A 16,299-nucleotide genomic window follows, 5' to 3' on the forward strand; every position below is an offset into this window, starting at 1 on the left:
AGTTTTCTTTAAGCAATGTGATACTGTGCATATTATCACAATTTCCATGTCAACTATCAGTAGCAAAACTGATTTAACGGTTAACCCCACATTAAAACAAAACTACATATAACAACAACCTGTTTACTACATTTCATATCAGTGTGAATCCAAGCAACAGTTTCTACAAACTACTTGTTTGCAACTGAGGGAAAACTTCAAATTCAGAAAAAGCAAGTGGTATAGTCCCCCCCAGACACTACAGCAGAAAAAGAACTCTTAAGTCAGCCTTTCTCAACCTTGGGCCTTCAAATGTTGTTGGGCTACAACTCCCATCATCCCAAACAACTGGTCCTGGTGGGAGTTGTAGCCTACAACATCTTTCTTGAAAAAGATGCCTTAAGTTCTGATAGAGAAGCAAGAGCTCTGCTTAACTTCCCTTTACTCATACAGGAGTTACTGTAAGATCGTCTCATCTGGCAGCCTTTTTTTCCACTAAATGGACAAACTGTGAGAAATGAAGCAACATGCTGGCATCTGTACTTGCCATGGTAAAATTACTCAGACTTAGGAAGAACAAAGTTGCTTGTACAATTTATTCTAGAAAGGGAAGTGCCTGATTTGTTCTTTTTAAAGCTTCCTTCTCTCTGAGTCTCCACTTAATCAGATTCATGTTTGGCAAGCTACCTGCCTGGCTAATTCTTCATTAGGCAGAACCTGAACTGGGTGCATGCATGAAGGCCTGGCTTTATTGGAGCAAACACAACAAACGTTTTCAAGGGAATCACTGCCAGGAGGGCTTGGTGATGAAGAGAACCCCCCAAAGTGTCCCATATTTTATTAGAAGGCAGGATGAGGAAGCCACCACCCCCCCCCCATAGAAAGCACACAAATATGAGCTCTCTGGGTGGCAGATTTTACTGCTGGTAAAAATGAGTAGGAACTGTATCATATGATCTGGTTTTCAGAAAGATTGCCTTGAGTTGCGGTTGCGGTTTGAACTTACTTCTCTCCGTTCCTTCGTTGTACGGGTGAAAATTTTGAAACTTAATAAATAGAAGAGGCAATTTGGAAAAGCCAGATTAAAGCAGCAGAAGAGCCATCATTACTGTATCCTTAAATCATGGGGTAACCTTTGGGCAGGAACGATAGGAATATATTTTTCGATCAGAAACATCCACAATCCCCTCTTAGTCGAAGAGCAAAGGAACTCTCTGTTCTTCTCTCCCCTGCAGTCTCCTCTCCGTCCTGCTCTCGCTCTTGCTCTCGCTCTCCTTGCCTGCCTATCATCTTGCTCTAATTGTTTCCAGATTTGTGTGGGAGGTCAGGGCCCGGGAGTGCTGCTTCATGCCAAGTTTATAAACAGAGCAGTGTTTCCAGATGGCCACTGGCTCCAGCCTGGCTAGCAGGTTGATTGGGACCAGAATAACAACAGGTGGAGGACAGACAATGAATTCCTTGACACTTATTTTACTCCCTTTGCTTCCCTGCTCCCCCACCCCACCCCATTCAGCAGCCACCACAGTTATTACCAGGCTCACCAGCAGACCCAAATATATTTCAGCCCAGGGAAGGGATGGAACGCACCAGAAGCAAACAAGTGACTTCCTCATCTCGAGAAAAGAGAAGGGCATGGGGTGAAGTCTGCCTTATTTTACTGCCACAGGCTACTTATTGCTGCTGTTCATTAGAGTTGCCTGCTCAGCTTTGCAAAAATGGTGGGGGTGGCTCTTAAAGGTAAAGTAAATGAGAACTGGCATACAAGTATATATATAAAAAACATTATTTTTACTGCATACCTCAGGTGCACGAGTTCTTTTTCTGTCCACCAAAGACCCCACAGTCCACTCTTTAGTTTCCCAGCTGTTGTTAGATAAGATGGATTTTAAAGCAATATATATTTTAAAAATGTTTTCTGTGCCCCATTATTATTTCAGACTGTGTAGGCACATAAAGATGCGCTTTTTTGTGCACCAAATTGCAGCCCAACAAATGGTGCCACTTTCAGACCATAAAACGTAATGGGATGGTGTCCCACACAAACAGAAAAATAAATCTCTTCAAGTAACTGAAGCAACTTCCTCCTTCACTGCTACCATGGCAGAAATCCTAATCCAGCACTGCTGGCTTTAAAGAAGATCAGACAGGGAGAGAATGTTACGTCCATTTCCTAATTTCTAATTGCAGACATTTCCTATAGTCCTGTGTGTACCAGTGGTGCACTGCAATTCACTTTACTAAACTGGAGAAACACCCCCTCTATACTGTTTTACTCAAACTGGGAGCATTTCACTTATTTTCTCTAGCTGAACAGGAGCAGTTTGAAACATGCCACAAGGAGGAAGCTACTAATTAATGGTACAGTAGCCCTGAAAACTTTAAATAGTACTTTTACAATCCACACTGGGCAGCCTGTGTGGGCAGCCTGGGCAAACTGGTGTTGCAATTGCATTGCAAGTGAACAATTATTTAAAATTATTTAAAATTATTTAAAAAACTAGCCTGATTTTTTCCCCAAAAAAACACTAGAATAGTGTCATCTGGATTTCTCATTTAAAAAGAGTGAATAATAGATGACAATTCCAGACTAAAGAGCTATAATATGAAAGCATCAAGTCTTTGCCTGTCAAGCTATCATCTAAAAGCTAATAGAGAATTGCTAAATTTCACCCTAGTAACAATGAAGCACATCGACTATTCACTGTAATTCTGTATCTGTGTTACAAATACATGAATGGCAACTTGTTTCTAAACTAAATGTTAAAAGAAATCAAACCATTAAACATATAGATGCGTAATCCATCTGTCTGCTTGATATATTTGTTTCTTTTCCATCCACTAAATATTTATTTAATATGCTGCATAGACACCTGGGAATGCGGCTGTTATTGTTAAATTCAGGGGGGGGACAGTTCAAAATGTGTCCATTTTTGATAGCATCTCTTTCCCAGGGTTTGTACAAATTCATCCCAAAATGTGTTTAGAAATGAACTACATAGCTGACTTCTAATGTTCCTGCAAGTAGCCAGCTATGCTTCTCCTCAAATAACTTCTGAAACACCTCAAACCAAAATGAAGTTATTTTTCCCTTTCAAAATCTTGGCAGGAGGGTGAAAAGACTTGTGTGGAGGAGGTGAGAAATACCATTTCCAAATGCTGAAAAAGCCAAGTAAACTGTCTGTGGTAACAACCCAAAGTCAGCGACAGTACATTATTTATTGCACTCATTCAAAACCATTGCTGTACAAAGTTGATGATAAAGAAGTTGAAGCATAGATACTGTAAATATTCTTGCAAATATAAAACTTAACTTCACAATTGGATTGGTTGAGGCTTTGTTCCTAGGATGTAGCAAAGGCTATACATCCCTGTGGTAAGAACACTAGGGTTTATTATACTACCTAGGAATTTCTCGATTTCGCCACATTATTGTCATTTGATAACTTTTATTTCTTAATGCCATTTTTAAAATGTTACTATACATGATTCCTGCATTGCAGGGGGCTGAATTAGATGACATTTTTGTTCCCTTCCAATTCTCTAATTCTCTGATTCTATTATTAATACTCTCTGTGTTCCACAGGCATCATGCAGTGCAATAACCTGTGATTTTTTTTTTCAACCACAGACTACCAGATTGGAGCTACATGTTGCTTGGTTCTCACTGTTATCGTGGTTTTTCAATACCCACTAGAAAGCAAAACTCGTTCTATGTCAACGTTCTGTACTGCAAAGTCTTTTCACTCAAAAAAGAGAAACATGCTTCTTTGTACCATATTTTTTGCTCTATAAGACGCACCAGACCACAAGACGCACCTAGTTTTTGGAGGAGGAAAACAAGAAAAAAAATATTCTGAATCTCAGAAGCCAGAACAGCAAGAGGGATCGCTGTGCAGTGAAAGCAGCAATCCCTCTTGCTGTTCTGGCTTCTGGGATAGCTGCGCAACCTGCATTCGCTCCATAAGACGCAAACACATTTCCCCGTACTTTTTAGGAGGGGAAAAGTGAGTCTTATACAGCAAAAAATACAGTAATTATTTGCCTTTGGTTGTGTTGTGCATTCTTGAATTGATTTCCCACAGTTATGGTATTTCAACATTCACAAAATGATAGGAGTACAGCATTGCTTCTGCTGAAATCCAAACTTTACTTTGAAAAAGAAGCAAAGGCATACCTAGAAAATAAAGAAATCAGCCATATATGCATGGGACAAGGAGCTTCACTAAAACTGAAGTCTAGACCTTTTCAATTCCCTTGGGGGGTCTATTTGTTAGTATCCTGCCCGATTCTTTCTGGCTTCATGTGCTTCAGTGCAAGGCCACAATAAGCAAATGTGCCATATCAGGGACTCAAATTTTCTAGGTGCAAATAAACTATTATGAGTGACAATCTTCATCCCCCCTTGTATGCATCTTCTGTAGGGGGTCCCACACAATATAGTCTCAACAATATAGAAAGCCTCCCATGCTATGCCTCTGGTTACAGCTCATCAGTGAAGCTCAGAGTTCTGCTCAGTGACGCAAGGGAGACAGTGAGTTGGCTATCCATCCATGCTAGTCCTCCTAGGCAACTCTTCAGAAGGGGCAAGAACCATCTCCTCGTCTTAATTGATACATGCCTTTCATGTTCCTTCAATAAAGTTGTGGCCTGTTTAACCTATTATTCATATCCCTCTACAATATGTGTTCCTCAGAATAGCAGAGCTTGTGTTGATAGGTGTCTTGGTGCAGACCTGCAGAAGGCTGAGGCATCTTGAAATCAAAGAAACTCTCATTTAAAATCATTCTCTGTATTAATAGAGTTGCATTTCTTCCATTAAAGCTATTTCTGCAATCAAGATCAATGGGGAGATATTACAAGTATTTATAGAGTTCAGTAGCAGCCACTGCTAGGTTTTCTTTGTAGTAATGTGGTAGGAAGAGGCTGATATCTTAACTCTAAATGGGGAAAAAAGAGAGCCATGTTAAGCTGAGGATTTGAAATGTATGGGTTTTGACCGCAACAGCATAGAAAATATCCACATTTCAGCCACTGGTCAAATGTGTCTGGGGTTTTCATCCAGATGATCTTTCCTTATATAGCGATAAGAGTTCCAACCTCACCACCTCTAGTTACAGTATTTCCAGAAATCAAACTCCTGTTGCATCATAACACCACACTTTACAATTCCACATCTGAATCCACTGGAATAAGGAAACAGAATCTGCCTCAGCTAAAGGGATTTATTACTTTCTGATTCGACAGTAAACTTGTGGTATTTTTCTTCCGTTCTCCTCACCTAGTTGTACTTTACAGCATTCTTTGCTTACTCAGCATATTACTTAATGCCTGCAATTCCAATTCTCTCTCCCCCCCCCCCATTTTTGTGGTTTCCTTTCCCTATGTTTTTGTTCTTCTTCTAGTGCAGTGTTTCCCAACCGGTGTTCCGCGGCACACTACTGTGCCGCGAGACTTTGCCTGGTGTGCCGCGGGAAAAATTGGCAGGGGGGGGGGGAATAAAGGGGAAAAAAATTATTCCCCCACCGCCAGGCGTGGGGCTGGGGCGGGGGAAGCCCGAGCTTCCCCCTCCCCCAGAACGGGACCCAGAGCCATGCCGAAGCTGCGCGCAGCTTTGGCATCGCTCTGGGAGCTTGCGGGGCTGGGGGAGGAGGAAGCCCTCCGCCAGCCTCCAAACCATGTCGGGAGACAGCGGGATGGCGCGCTGCGCCTCTCCCGCTGTCCCCCGAGTTTGCGGGGCTGGCGATGGGGAGGAGCAGGCTTCTCCCCCCGCCAGCCTTCCAGCCAAGTCGGGGGACAGCGGGATGGCGCGCTGCGCCTCTCCCGCTGTCCCCCGAGTTTGCGGGGCTGGCGATGGGGAGGAGCAGGCTTCTCCCCCCGCCAGCCTTCCAGCCAAGTCGGGGGACAGCGGGATGGCGCGCTGCGCCTCTCCCGCTGTCCCCCGAGTTTGCGGGGCTGGCGATGGGGAGGAGCAGGCTTCTCCCCCCGCCAGCCTTCCAGCCAAGTCGGGGGACAGCGGGATGGCGCGCTGCGCCTCTCCCGCTGTCCCCCGAGTTTGCGGGGCTGGCGATGGGGAGGAGCAGGCTTCTCTCCCTGCCAGCCTTCCAGCCAAGTCGGGGGACAGCGGGATGGCGCGCTGCGCCTCTCCCGCTGTCCCCCGAGTTTGCAGGGCTGGCGATGGGGAGGAGCAGGCTTCTCCCCCCGCCAGCCTTCCAGCCAAGTCGGGGGACAGCGGGATGGCGCGCTGCGCCTCTCCCGCTGTCCCCCGAGTTTGCGGGGCTGGCGACGGGAAGCAGCAGGCTTCTCCCCCCGCCAGCCTTCCAGCCAAGTCGGGGGACAGCGGCAAGGACGCGCTGCGTTTCTCCGCTGTCCCGGACGGCTTTCAAAAGCCTGCCTTCAAAAGCCGTCCGGGACAGCGGAGAAACGCGCTGCCTCTCCCGGGAAGGCAGGCAGGGGGGAGCAAAGGCTTTCGCCCCCGCCTCCGCTGTCCCGGGGTTTTTTAAAATGCTGGGGGTCGGAAGAAAAGCCCTTGTCCCCCCCCCCAGCCTTCAGAAGAGGTCGGGGGACAGACTGCGGGGAGAAATCAGGGTGGGAGTCACGACCGTGAGGCAGGGCTGCCAAGTGTGGCAGAAGAGGACACGGCCGTCGCACCTGTCCTTAGGTAGGAGCTTCTTCCGTGTCGACCTGCTGCCCTAAAGTCTTGGCTTTTTTCTTGGCTTTTTGGCGGTTGGCACAGAAGGAAGGCAAGGGGGAGGGGGAAAAATTGAAACTTACACTTTCGTGCGTCCCTCCCGGCGTGACGCTGCGCGCTGACGTCACGGGGCTGTAATGGTGGTGTGCCTCGATATTTTTTTCATGAAACAAGTGTGCCTTTGCCCAAAAAAGGTTGGGAAACACTGTTCTAGTGGTTCTCTCAATTTCTTTGTTTTAGTTCGTGCTTATTCTAAAATGTACCGTGGTTTATTTTAGGATATTTATATTTGGAACGGAATTATAGTCTGAAAATTTATGCAATAAGTACATATTTTGGTTGGAGAAATATTACCCTGTCTGTTTTGTTTTGTTTTGAAATACTGTTTACAGTTGACAAGTTGTAATTCAATTACTCTGCTGCTAAACAGGCAAAAACAAAAACAAAAACAAAACCCAACAATGATAGTTATGGAGACTTACAGCTCAATCCTATGAATGTCTACTCAGAGGTAAGCACCATTCCTGATAGCTGCATCAAAAATCTCAGGTGGGCATAACTGGGCTAATGAACATGTAGGTTTTTTTCTAAAGCAGAAATTATTTGTTTCAAGTTTTTATAGGATGTATTTGTCCTACAAATATGCCAATCTTCACATTTTCTTAATCTTCTCAAGCACCTGAATTTGTATGCAGAGCAGTTATAATACATCTGCACACTTTCACACAACCATTTCATCACAATTTTGGTGTGCTTTATTTATTTATTTATTTATTTGTTGGTTGGTTGGTTGAATTTATATACCGCCCTATACCTGCAGGACTCAGGGCGGTTCACAGAATAAAATCAAAACGTAAAACCACAAAATACATAATCAAAATAAAAGCAACAACCCAATGACACCCCCTCCCCACCAAAAACACATTTTAAAAGGGCATAGGATATCAATCGAATCAACCAAAGGCCTGGTTAAAAAGGAACGTGTACCTTTATGGTACAGAATCTCTTCCAAAGTATAACTATGTTTATAAAGTTTATAAACACCTGTACCATGCAACTAAATAAGGTTTTTCAATCCAAAATAAATTGGCTCATTTCAGTATTGGAGACTTGCCTTCAGCAAAGTCAATTTGCATGGCTGTAAGCCACAAAATTTATGCAAATGCTTCCCGTTTTTGTACACTCTGAAACCCATGTTTAAACATTTAACTGACTGGAGGTCTTAAACCAAATTCTGATAGTAGTTTCATATGTTTCCAAATCAATGGCTCCATGGTGTCTGCGTTGTCATAGTACTTCCATATCATGTGTCTGGAAGAGGAATTATATATCTGTTCTTGAACGGCTGACACAACCTTTTCAGAAGTCCTGCTCTTCTATTAATATAAGTCTTTATGGAATAATCACTATTGCCTGTCTCTCTACTATTCTTGTCTTACAGTTTTCCTGTTTGGTATTTTATGTTACATGCATTATATCAATTTCGAGTTGCATACCTATTCAAGGAAAGGGGGCTGCAAATGGCTTTTTTCCAGATTTTCTGCAAGTATAATCCATTTGGAGAGGGGAAAATCAGGTAACGCAAGTATTTGTGGCTAAAGCGTGGTTTTGCATAAACCTACTGTTTAAGTTTGGATATATGTTATTAATCTAACTGCACAGAAATAAATAGTCTGCAATTTATGAGGAAAATGCATTCTTACTCTATATTCAGACCCCCAAGATTGTGTGGGCTAAAGTAGAAAACCTATCAAGAAAAAGAAAGGAAAGGAAAATTATATCTGTAAATCAATCCATACTATGTTGTTTCAGTTGTGTAAATCTTCAAGTAATCCCACATGTAAATTAGGAGTCAAATAATTACTTTTTTTTGTTGCTTCAGAGGTACCATTCTGCTTAGAAAAGCATATTGGCTGGAAAGTACTGGTGACAATTTTAAAGATACTCCCAGAGAGAAATGTGTTCTGATAAATCATTCGGCTTAGATGCTTATCTAATCCATTTTTTAAGCAAATACAGTATATCACTTTTGTCCTTTAAGGTAATTATCTCACCCTATGATCCATTCAAAGCATCTTGTCATATGAACAGCCGGTTTGAATGGTACATACACAGATTAGCTCTAAATAATCTTACAGAGTCTAACAGGAAATCTAACATATTTCCTAATTATCTGTGCTTTTATCTTTAGCATTTTTCTCATTCATCTTCTTGCTGCTCAGCTTTTTTTCTTTCTTTTTGGCTCTGTATGCAGTAGAAGGTAGATATCTGGCAGGGGTGAATATTTTACCGAAGCATTCTTTTACCTTTTTTTGGCATTGTCTGCTTTGACAGAGCCAATCCCATTTGGGGTAGTTTAAATCCAGCAGGCGCGCGCACACACACACACTCAACACACAAAACGGTGTTTGGTACTGTCAAAGCTGTCTGTGCTGCTGTGTACTGTTTATTCAGTGGGCATACAAGCACAGATCTGTATGCAGCCTTTTCAGGTTCATAAGAATATTTGTGTTAGTGCCCTGTGTTTTGTATCTAGGGATAGTGAACTAACTGCATACAGCTCCTTTAAGAAAAACCTAGCCATTTACCTCCCTCCAACTAGGGACCAGACTAGATGGGACACCATTATTTTCTTAGAGTAAATAACAGGTGTAGGGGACCCTGGTAGCACCCATTAACCCTTTTGTCACAAGGCAAATAGGAGGCCCAGGAACCTAATCCACAGGTGCTACTTCCTCTTTAAAAACCACACAATAGATGACTGTGTAAATGTTGCCACTTCTGGTTTGGCCAGTGGAGAAATGGGGCACCAGCAAGCATTTTCTAGCATGCTGCTAGGGTGCTGTATATTGTTCTATCCAATACAATGGTTACACTGTGGAGTATTGAGCAAGATTCAACAAACAATACAAATGCAGAGACTAGAAGAGCTAGAACAAGTGCTCACAGACTGAACAAGTCTTCAGCTGTTGAAAAGAGAAGGTACCTCAGAGACAGAGGTGCTTAAACCATGTGGGCTGAAAGGTCACACACCCATCATATTAATTCATAAACACAAGTCTTATTCACATCTTTTTCATGTAGGAGGCACTCATGTGTAGACCAAGGAGCAAGGCTGTGCTGCTGGCCCTGCCCTTGCCATCATATGACCACTTTAGCCCCACCCCCTGACATCCTTGTGGTGATCATGGACCTCTGAAGAGGAGACTTCGCTGCTCCTCACCATCAAGATGCCTGAACAAACAGGGTCCTGGTTGCATGTAGAGGTTCCTCTTCAGACACCCACACTCAGCATTTTACACATCAGTGTCCTCCACGCAGCATTGCAGGACCCTCTGGAATAAGTGTGCTTTTTTTGATGAGGACAAAACAATGTTTTTCTCACATCCCTGTTAGCCCCACCAGCTCTTCTAAGTGCAAGAGTCTAACTACTGCGAGATGGTCCTCCCACCAAGTCACAAGCAGTTATCTGTAGGGCAGCAGAATCCTGTTCACGTCTAATCAGAAAAAGCCCCAGTGAATTCACTGAGGCCTACTTCTTGGTAAGTGGGTATAGACAGGATTGCTGATTTAAAAGGACATTTCACCAGAGTCAGGCAGCAATGCTCAGAAACCTTTAGCAAGTTGTGGTCCAAATAACACTTTTAATGCATCCTTTTGCATTTGAGAAACCTTAGATGGGATTTGAAAGGCGAGCAAAGGAAACAGGTACATTGGAAAAACAAGATTTCTGAATGCCTGTGTGGGTCTCGAGATTTGTTGTGTGGGGCTCCATACTGCAGTCGATATGCCATATCCTCCAGCTCTCAACACCAGCCTAATCATGTTCCGACTAAACTTATGTTGTATCATTACCTTTAATACGGTAGGATTAAAATTGAAAGGCCCGCTGAGTGTTTTAAAAATTCGACCCATTTCATTTTAGTGATTATGAAGTGTAATATGAAACCCCTATCACAATTTCTCTCTTCTACCCACAGATCCTCTGTTTCATTTATATGCCTTCCCCTTTAATTAACTATGAAATAAGATGTCAGTTTCTCATTCCATGCAAACTTCTCATTCTGCTATTAAAAACCTCATATATTGTTAGCAAATAAATAACGCAAAGATTCAGTTAGGAAATCGGTCCATACAGATTAAAACAACCATGTCCTCTGGATGTAGAAAAGAAATTAAGAATCCCCCGAGTTGCAGTTGGCACCAGGATGCACAAGTTATTTGCAGTTCAGTAAAACAAAGCTTCCATCTATAATCTTTTTATTCTGTTTTCATATAATATAAATGGAGGGTTGGAGGGATTTATTTTTTAAAAATCAGAACAGATGAGTTTGGCAGATCTTTTTGTTCTTTTAGATTTTTACTGTTTAAATGGTACATACAATAAACAGATATGTACCCTTCTTGTGGGTTAAAGCATCTTCCTATACATTAAAAAAGAGGCACTGAGAACTTTAGCAGAGACAAACCGTTTGTTTTTCATTTGGTTTGGGATAATTATGCCCCTAAATGATAATAAAAAAGGAACAAATAAACACAAAAGTGTCACTTTTTCCCACTCCAGCCTCTTGGAAGGAAAGAAAGAAAGAAAGAAAGAAAGAAAGAAAGAAAGAAAGAAAGAAAGAAAGAAAGAAAGAAAGAAAGAAAGAAAGAAAGAAAGAAAGAAAGAAAGAAAGAAAGAAACCACTATAGTAATACGCAAGCTTTTAGCTATTTAGATGAAAAGCAAAGCTTCTGTTTTTCTAAGGCACTATTTTGACCTCAAGTAGATAAAGCACATTAAACAACAAACATTCTGCAAAGAGTTACTGTGTTCTTCCCCCCATCGACTCTGTTTACATTAGGAAATCTACCCAGGGACTGAGGGGAAGGGGAAGGCGGGAAAGCTGCCTTTCATCGGCTGCTCTCAGTTCCACTGGCTCCAGTTAAAGCTGGCCCCTGTTTCTCGGTAAGCTTACTCCACTCCAGATGTGCCTCGGCTCCAGAGTGGCTGCCATGTACAGTAAATCGGCATCTGAGGGCTCGTCAATCTGTGGAGTAGAGCAATTGTGGTCTCGCCAGGCCGCCCCACTGGCACAAACAGAAAGTTGTGCTGCTAACTGGTGAAGGAGCGCGGGGGGGGGGGGGCGGCAGGGAGAGGAGCAGGCAGGAAGGACTGGGTCGCCGGCAGTGTGTGAGAGGTGAGGGGTTAGTGCCCGACAGAAGACGGGGAGGGCTCCTGGGGAGGTGGTCCTCCTTAATGCATTTGCAAAATTACTCGTAAATGTTTTACGCATTAGAAGCAAAGGGGAATGCTATATAAGCGTTTGGAATTGTTGGCCGTCTATAGGTCCCTGTGGAGACGCTGGTTTAGTACGACTTGTAACCAGAGCAAGAGAAACATAAAATAGCTTGGGAAACTCAGCCAATTAGTCATTACATTGTAGAATGTAAAATGGTGAAAAAAGAGCGGGGAGAGCAAGCAATGGCTCCAAACCATTTGCGTTTTGGTGTGTATAATAAGAGATATATATATAGAAATACATTTCATTTACATCGTGGGAGTAAAGTGGCAAGAACAAGGTGCTTTGTACTAATGATAATGTGGTCATTTGCACGAGTTAAAATGTGTTGATTCTAACCTAATCCTTTATGTCTGCTCACACCAGCCATGCTGCATTTGGGAACCTTGCTGCAGTGGACCCAGGATGCAGTGAGCACACATTGGTATGGTCACAGACTTTATGTACCTTGGCTTTATTTTTGCACCCTTCCTGCCAGCCCTCTGTTTCCCTATAGGATCACCAGCCATGTCGGGGTTGAATAGGAATTTTTTTGCCTGCCCTGAAGTACTTTTATTCACCTGCTCTGTACTGAATTTGGGAAATATTGGTGTTTAGAAGTCAGTGCTGTAAAATGGATTGATTTGGTTGCATGGTTAAATATGTCACATTGTTGGCACGAAGGTGCAAGGAAGATTAAGGTGGAGATCAGGTAACAGGTGAGCGTCCTTAGGCACTTTTGAAAGCGAACGGTGTTTCCAGAGGTCAACTGTTCAGGGTTGCCGTGCCCATAGCCTGGATGTGAAATGTTCCTGAGGCTCAGCTGCTGCACCTGCCCAAAGTTGTGGGGTCCAGGATTGGTTGGGGCCGGTAGGCCTCCCTACTCGCCATAAGGTAGGACCCAGGCTTTTCGCCTCTTGGAATGGGCAGGGTTTGGCTCACCCAAGGTAGAAATTGTTAGGTTCCTACTCTTCTCATTTGCAGTTACTATAAATAAACTGTGGCTCTAATTCAACCCATCACTTGTGTCTTGCCTCTTTATTTTTGGGTCTGTTCACAAATCTGATTTCTCTTCTCAACATTTATCTGTTGTTACTTTGGAGACTGACAAAGTATCTAGGTTGTTTTCTTTAGTATAAGATGCACTTTACTTTCTGGCCCCCTTGCTGCCAGAAAGTAATGATGCTTTTAGGAAAGTGAACTCATTAATATAGTGTCTAACATAATTAAGGGACATTTGTTCTATTTTCCGATCACAGATTTTATACTCTGCGAATGTAAATTAAATTTGCTGAGATGATATTGCCCAGTATTGACAATTGAAATAAGCAATTTTTATCATTCAAAGTCACGGTTCTAGGTTATGTTTAATACAAAGGGAGGAATTAGTGCACCCTATGCCCGCTGCTCTCTTACACATACTCACACCTGAGTAAATAATTTAAACAGGAAAAAGAATCCACAGTGCAGGCCTCATGGAAGTATGATACTGGATATCCTTCATGTACCAGACCACAAGAAAAAGCAACAGCATGCTTTATAGTACAACAGTCAGTTTGATCCAGCCTCTTATCTACTCCTGATAAGATTCTACAAAGACCAATGGGTCACCTCCGGACTGTCAGTATTTTTCTGGAGGGATTCAGGCACATACAGGAAAGATAGGTTTGGCAGTTGAAATGAATTAATGTGCTCTGCTGCCGTGGTGCAACAAATTCACTATTTTCCAAAATGGAGAAAATAGGAGAAAATAGGAGAAATGCACTGAGAAGTATGGAATGAACAAATTATTAACAGGAAGATGTATAACCACCACACAAGCAAATCAGGATGAATTCTCATTGTCCAGTCACAAGCTTAGACCATCCCCACAAACAAATTGGAACAAATGTTCAAGAAAGACGTGGCATAGGCTAACCTCCATACACGTTTTGTGTAAGCAGATCAGGGTGAGAGCTCAATAAGTAGGTTGTTTGGAGGAATCCAAGGAGACCCTACAATTTTGTTGTCCTTTGTTGCTGATGTTAGTGCATTTCAATGACCTAAACATAAAATCTGTCAGTGACTGTTCATCGTATAAAAACCAGACCATTCCCAATCGTTGTCCAGTGTCCAATTAGTGGTATGCTCTTGACACCTGCAAAGCTAAGTGGCATAAAATCTGCATCAACACTATTAGGTAGTACAGCAGAGTTACAAAACATCTGGCTGCTGCAGTCTTGCTCTTTGTTGATGTTACCAAAAGAAGTTAAAAATATAGGCTCTTGATGATGTGCCAGACTTAGATTGTTATATTTACTGGTGTGCAATTTATAAAGCTGCTTCCCTGTAAGTGTTCTTTAAAACTAAGTAAATAAATAAATAAAATAAGGAAAAGTATTGTGAACTCATCAACATCAGCCCTGTTAAGGAAACAAATTATTTGAGCCAATTTATCAACACTGAGAATTTCTTCATGACAAGGAAATACGTTATTAATCAAGATTCAAGTTGCAGTTAAAGCACATTGTTCAAACCTCAGAGTTCATTATAAAGCTATAAATAGAAATTTGGGGGGGAAAGGAAAGAGGATGCTGATTTTTTAACTAGCTAGAGCTGAGGCTGCATTTTTACTCCATACTAGGTTGTTTACACATCAGACATGTTGCTGATGTAGACTCAGGCAATCTGCACTAGGCATCTGGACAGTTGTATGCATACAGCCCATGCAGTCTGAACTGAAGGTTATGTTGGTGGCTGCACTGTGTTGGAAGAACCATTGTAGTACCAAGTCATCATGTGTCACTCTTCCTATGTTCCTGATAACCTTGCCTTCTCATCTCTTTAAGATGCAATTCCTTGTGAAGCTTCAAACCAGCCTGCTTTAAGGGCTGCTGTTTTGCCTGAGTTTGCTGTACCTTCCAGCATTTGAGCAAAAGCTTGAGGGAAGGGCCATAGCCCAGTGGCAGAACATTGGCTTTGCATGCAGAAGGTCCCAGTTCTCAATCCCTGGCAGCATCTCCAGGTAGGGCTGGGGGGGGGGGGAATCCTGCCTGAAACCATGGAGAGTCACTACCAGTCAAAGTAGACAATACTGCACTAGATTGTACAGATACATGTTTTAGGGTGATTTAGATAGCAAGTAGTCACCAAGAAGTACATGTGGATTTGGACTATCTGCCAGGATAATCAGAAATAAGAGCCAGTGTAGTATAATGAGAAGACAGTTGGACTGGAGGTTCAATTCCCCACTCTGCCTCAAAGCTCACTGGCTGGCCATGGACCAGTCACTCTCTCTGCCTAACCTAACGCATGGGTTGTGAGGATAAAATGGGAGAAGAGAGAACTACATACACTATACTGAACTCCTTGAATAAATTATGGAATAGAAAATCTATTTAATAATTGGGATTAAAATCTTCTTCACAGTAAAGATTTGAATCCATCATGCATTTGAATCCACCATACACAAGACTGCAAATATTAATGTACAATGGAGAGGGTCATGCTCCAAACGTACCCTTAAAAATATTCAGCTAAGAGGTTGGTCTTCAGCTCCCAATGTTGTTGATTCTGACTGAACATCCAATGTTCCCTAGCCACTGTCTTAGAATTCCTAACTTAGGCACTTGGCAAGCAATCTCATGTTTCATACATTTAGCATCCAGTAGTTGTCAAGCAATAGTTTCACAATGTAAGATGCTTTAGAAAAACCAGGCCATTAATTTGTGCAGCTAAATGTGGACTTTGGAAGCCAGCTTTAGATCCTTTATTTTGACAATCTGAACCCAAAGTTCACCCGTCTCAGACTTCTCTGTGGCTTTTGGTATCTGCAGCTTTTATTGATCGTTGAACATTGATGGCTCTTGGCACTTGTTTGTTGATTAACTCATTCCTCAAGATGCTTAATTAGTAAAAGATCTACATTGTGGAAAACACTGTTTACACAGAGCAGTCAAAGCCCTCTCAATCAATTAGATATGCTTTCTGGTTTGTATTCTCCTCAGAATCAGTGCCTTTCTTTTTTCAGCCCAGAGGGCCAAGAATCTGTATTCTGGTCACCTCTCTGAAACCACAGGAGATCTTGTAAATGCCCTGACCCCTCACACCAGGGCCTGATATATCATGTGAGGACTGTTCAGAGGATCTGTAGAGGAATTTCTTCTGCACAGAGGGAGGCTGACCAGCAATGTGACCTTCCATAAAGACAATATGAAGCAGCTCCCATTGACAGGCTGAAAAGACTTCCTCTAAAACTCATTTGTGGGCACAGTCTGCTCTCCTAGAGCACTGCAGATTGATGTCCTTAAGTCTATGTTACTGATTATCCCAAGCAATTCATGCTGTGTTCTTTGTCTTATTTAATGAAGAGAAACACCGAGGAGAGCTAGT

The 16,299-nt window shown here is 42.5% G+C and overlaps 1 long non-coding RNA gene across 1 annotated transcript; it reads right to left on the bottom strand.

Annotated features, from left to right (window-relative positions):
* Positions 1-4,647: 4,647 nt before the first annotated feature.
* LOC309373457 lies at positions 4,648-10,148 on the bottom strand. Its single transcript, XR_014170050.1, has 3 exons — positions 10,100-10,148; positions 8,371-8,414; positions 4,648-4,730 (listed from the first exon to the last, which is right to left on the bottom strand). It is a non-coding gene; the product is annotated as an uncharacterized lncRNA (long non-coding RNA).
* Between the last annotated feature and the right edge of the window lie 6,151 nt (positions 10,149-16,299).

Source organism: Podarcis melisellensis (genome assembly GCF_964234715.1).
Source record: "Podarcis melisellensis genome assembly, chromosome: 7".
NCBI classification, from domain to species: Eukaryota; Metazoa; Chordata; class Lepidosauria; order Squamata; family Lacertidae; genus Podarcis; species Podarcis melisellensis.